Genomic DNA, 6,000 nt, shown 5'->3' on the forward strand with positions numbered 1-6,000 from the left:
ACTATATCGACAGGGTCTAAGGCACCAAGGCCAACCCTTTATCGGATTGAGATTCGGGTATTTGTTGTTATGTTATTGCTTTGATATGTTTGCATCCTGGTAGCTAGGATGGTATATGTTAGAGACCTGGTTAAGGTCGGTTCCCTGATATGTAGGGTGATGTTATGCTAGTGACCGGTTAGGTCGGTTTCATGGTTAGGATGATGATATATTATGTGATCTGTTTGATCGGCTTGTTGACTATGAATGCTTATATGATTGTATGTTTATGTGCACATGGTTGTTTGGACTGGAGTTGGGTTGAGGCGGTCCTGCTTTGTGCTGTAGGCCAAGATACCCAGGGCGGAACGGTTGTCCCGAAGGCCCAGTGAGCGGTCCGGATAGGCTGTAGGCCCCAAGAGGGCGGACCAGACGTGCCGAGGCTCAGAGAGTGGACCAGGCCGACTGAAGGCCCGGTGCGGGCGGACCAGTCATATTGTAGACTCAGAGAGCGGACCAGGTGGATTGAAGGCCCGGTGCGGGCGGACCAATCACAATGCAGACTCGATGTATATGGCTAGATTTGGAGGGTGGACCAGGTGGACTGTTGGCCAGTGCGGCGGACCAGTCTCACAGTAGACCCGAAGTGCATGGCTGTTCTGTGTTCTGTTATGTTATGTATGCTATGTATGATATGGGCCGGAAGGCATTATGATTTGGATCGGAAGGTCGTAGCCTGGAAGGGCGTATTTGTGGTTGGTGTTTTAAGGATATCTCACTAAGCTTTCGGGCTTACAGTTGTGGTTTAATGTTTTTCAGGTTCTTCAAGAGACCGTGGCAAGGCGAAGGCGTGATCGTACCGCTCCTCATGTTTATGTTGTGATGTGATTCTAGGAATACTCTAAATGAATTGTATTGAAAACGTTTTTGTAATAATTTAATGAAATCGGGTTGTTTTTGAAAAGTTTAAATTGGTAATGCGACGTAAAAAGTGAATTTATGTTGGAGTATTCTTTAGCTTTAGTGATCTAAACAAAAGTCGTAGTGTTCGTTTAACCGAGATCGTGCATAAAAAGAACGCCCAAATCTGACTTTGCATTAAGAAGTTATGATTTTCCGAAGTTTCAGCTTAGCAGTATGTAGCTCGAATACTCGATTTGAGATCGAGTGATTTCTAGTCGAAACAATCTAAACGGGAATCGAAGATCTCGTTGATAGTAGTTCAACGGTAAAAAGACAGACGAAAACGGACGTCAGATGAAGAAGTTATGAATTTTTAACGAACGTTTCCTGTCCCGACCTGTTAAAAATAAATAATAAAATAACTTCAAAATTAGCTGATAGAGTCTAAATGAAAGTTGTAGAGCGTAGTCTCACCTACGCATGGATATAAAGAATGTCGAAAACGGAGTTTGTATGAGGATGATATGAATTTCGGAAGTTTTATAAATAATTAAAATATATTAATTTTAATATTAACTAGTTGGGGCACCCCGCTCCGCGGGGTTTGGTTACGACCAAGGTTTTAGTCCTTTGGTTTTCGGTATGTAGTAGGAAGTAATATTTGTATTTTAACGGATATTTTATTTTGTAACATCATATATGGTAAATTTAGATCATAAAAATAATTGAGTTGAAGGGACATAAAGGAATGATTAAGTGGTGGTAATTGCAGCCGACTTGGGGCAGGTAAACACAAACGTCATGAAGACAAATTCTAAACCAACTTTATATGTAAATAGTTTCATCTCGTTACAAGGATTCATATTAATTAAAAAAAAGTAGAATACATAATAATACGAATATATTTAATTTTTTTAAAAAGAAAGAAAAAATGCATCCACATAGCAGCAGCAATGGCTGGTTATACCCTTTCAACTATAACTATTTATTTTATTACTCTATAGTACTTTCTAATTATTAAGTCAAACAAATTCATGATTTTTAATAAAAAGGGTTTAAACATAACTCATTGCAGCCTGATCTAGTTCTTGTCATCTTACTTTGAAGCGTTGGGCGACATTTTCTGATGTGATTCCCATTCGAGGGTAAGAACAGGTCCATTCCCATAACTCAGTGCACCCTGATCTTGTTCTTGATGTGATCACATCAAGGAAACAGTCCATTCCCATATACAAACTGACCAAAATTACATTTACAAGCACAATTGTAATCAAGGATGAGTGTAGCCGATGTTGAAAATATTAAGCGGTCAAATTGAATTTTCCATTAAACTTAATAGAAGAACATTATATAAACTTACAGTCTTCCCAAAAAAATGTATCCAATGTTCAACGACATTGTTGGCCCAGTCCACTTGCTGAACTACCTACTTTGAGAGTGCATTTGCCTGCATATATACATATATATCATTTATATAAAACAATCCAACAAGTTCTATATCACGATGAAATGATGAATAACATGAAACATGAAAGAATGCTTACATCGATTTTCTACACAGAAGGATAAAATGGTCACACAACTTTTAATCCACATAACACCTTATGAGGAAAAAAAAGAAGCAAGTTATTCGCCTTGGGACGGTTTTTTTAACAACAGAAAAATTATAACCTAATTGGATAAATTGTAATGGTATCTGAACAATATTCCTTAATGAACTACGATTTCTTGTTCAAATGAAAGTAAGTTTCCATCTTAAATATAAGATTTATCATCGACAAATCCGGATAATTTTCAAACCTTCCTAGTCGTAAATAATTGATTTTTTTTTTCTAAATCCAAGACAAAGAACATTTTACCTAATTATAACATCATAGTTAGGTGAAAATATTTGATTAACAACTTATTTTAAAAGTGCTATGGTGTCCGCTTTTGATAATATACGTGCAACAAGCCTGTAATTTTAACCCGGAGAACTGGTTACCGGATAGGATACCATTTCATTTTTTTTTTTTTTGCTTTTTGCTTATGTGGCAATCGAAATGATGATAATGTGGCAAACCATTACCACACTTTCAAATAACACCACATAAACAAAAAACTTCAAAGAAGAAATGAACGAATTTGATGTTATAAATGGATGTAATTCTCAGACTATAATGCGTAATTAGTGGATATTTGAAAGTGTAATGTTATAAAAAGCGAAAAGAAAAAGTGGAATATTATGGCATAGATTGTTAAATGTGTGAAACAGTACAACCTACTCCACATGAAACACCATTAGATGGGCAAGGGCAAATTTTGTAAACTTCTCAGCATCACTAGAATTAACTCTCCTTGAAATTAAATCATCATAAATATCTGCCAATAAAAAAATTATTTTATTTAGTATCTATAATAATAATACTAAACTTACATAATTACATATAATGATAATGATATAATTTGTTAAATTTTCAGTTTTGATGAGTAAAGAATGTATACTTACCATAAACCGAAAACAAACTGTTAATGACACTTGTGAAGAAAAGGACAAAATTGTCATTTCCTAAAATGGACAAAATGGGAAGAGTAATATAAGATCATATCTATAAATCATACCAATGAACAAAATGACATAACGAAGGATGTGGACTGTGGTTTTTTCTTGAGGATCCAAATGACAGCAAAAAAGATAATAAATCCTGTGGAAAAATGTAATTTTAAAAATTATTTAATTTTTTTGGTAAATAAATATAAAAAAGTTATAAAATATTTGAAGTTAAAATTAAGGTAAATTCTATGAAATCTTAATAGAAATACTAACAAAGAATAAAGATGAATAAAAGTGTAAAACAACATACGTGCTCTGTTTCGGTTTGCAGGCCTAGCCTACGGGTTTCATCAAATCCTTTGTGGACAAAAGTTGTCTGAATAAAAGCAGTGGCATAAATGTAAATATGAATCATTTAGAAAAAGGGTAATCAAAATCAAAATCAAAATTAAGATTAAAGAACTCTCATTTAATGATGTAATTAAAAGTTGAATCAAACAAACCTGGAGGGTATCACGAGGTATTGAAACAACCTCCCACTTATCTTGACCAAAATCTCTCTCTTTTTGTAAGAAATTTAAAGCCCTCACCACCTGCAATAATATTATTTATATAAGTTGTCACTTGTTTTATTTTTCTTTATAAATATAAATAATAAGAATAAAGTTTGATAATTGTTAACTAACACGTTCTAGAGGGAAGAAAAATGTTGAAGCACTAGAACTTTTGCTGCCAGCATTCAGTGCAATTGCTCTTTCCACTTATCACAACCAAATACCTTATGTCACACCCCAAAACCGAGAACGGCGGAAACGTTCCGGGGCGGAGGACGTCATGTAATGTATCACAACAATGTAAAGGAGTAAACAAGCAACAACATCATCCATTGCATTAATAATATAATTTTAATTACAAGTGTGTTCTTTCATAGTATAAGACAACATAATGAATAATCAAAATAATAGACGAGTTTGAACTGCTTCGTCTTCACAAAACTTGGTCGTCGTACCTGTCTATTTGTGACCTGAGAAAACAAGTTATTTTGAAAGCGAGTATCAGCCAAAAAGCTGGTGAATTCATAAGTATTAATGTGTCTTTGATTTGTAAAACTTGTAATGAAAGACTTGAAATTGTTTTGAAAGAAAGTTCGTATAAGTAGGAAAATGTTTGTAAGTAGTTGAAAGCGTTTGGAAAGCCCTAGAAATCCCTATGATCCCTATTAGTATAAAAGAAATCTTCTACCAAGACCTAACTGTTTTGAAAGTAGTCTTTTACCAAGACCCGACTGTTTTGAAAGTAGTCTTCTACCAAGACCCGACTGATTTGAAAGTAGCCTTCTACCAAGACCCGACTGTTTTGAAAGTAGCCTTCTACCAAGACCCGATTGTTTTGAAAGTAGTCTTCTACCAAGACCCGACTGATTTGAAAGTAGCCTTCTACCAAGACCCGGCTGTACTACTATTATTATTAATATAAGAAATTGTATCCTTAGGTACTAGGATATTCAAATATAATTCATCTCATCGGTTATGTGAATGTGTCACAAGATAAAGGTAATAATATAAATAACTTAAGTATTATCCTTTTGTAATAGGATAACTAACAGTGTTAACTGTAGACATCCGTAGATGTACATTTACCTTTGTAGCTAACATCTGGGTGTAGGAATAGTTAGTCCCTTAAAGTATACCTATAATGGTATCAACCGTAGACAACCGTAGATGTGCATTTACCTCTGTAGCTAACAGCGGTTATAGGAATGGTTAGTCCCACAAAGTATCCTTTGGTACTAGGATATTAAGTCCAATCTATCTCATCGATTATAGTATCTACGTAACAGTATCCATGTAAAAATATTCATGTAAACGTACTCATGTAAGCGTATTTATGTAAACGTACTCATGTAAGCGTATCTATGTAAATGTACTCATGGAAGCGTATCTATGTAAACATACTCATGTAAGCGTATCTATGTAAACGTACTCATGTAAGCGTATCTATGTAAACGTACTCATGTAACATGTAATGTATTAGTCTAGACTCATGAATGAACTGACTCTTGTGTGATTCCTTGTACTTGGAATGGTAAGTAGTATCTCCTAACTATACATATAATAGTTACTAATAATGTATGTGTATAACCTGAAGTATGCCTTTGCTACCCAAAGGTACTGAACTAACTGAGGAAAACTTTTATGTCTACATATGTATACATGATATATAACTAATATTTAGACAACATTCGGACGGATAACCGATACCCTATAGCCACATCCCAACGAGGAAAAGGAAACAGAGTGAGTTAGCCTTCCTAAGTCCTTTAAACATTACTTATATAACTATACATATACGGGCATGCATTTGATAATATAAAAGCATAAAAGAAGTTTTGTAAAATGTAACACCGTGAATTTCAAAATAATTTTTCGCATAAAAAAAACATTTTCATTTAATTTTCATAAAAACATCAATGTTTTAAGACTCCAATCCATATCATACAAAAATCCCAAGATCACATATCATAAAAATCTCATGCGTGTGTACAGATCAAGCCGGCGCCTTCCCACGGTCATCACTAGTACCTG

The sequence above is a fragment of the Lactuca serriola genome, chromosome 8, assembly GCF_051521515.1.
Source record: "Lactuca serriola cultivar US96UC23 chromosome 8, Lser_US96UC23_V15, whole genome shotgun sequence".
In the NCBI taxonomy this organism is placed as follows: domain Eukaryota; kingdom Viridiplantae; phylum Streptophyta; class Magnoliopsida; order Asterales; family Asteraceae; genus Lactuca; species Lactuca serriola.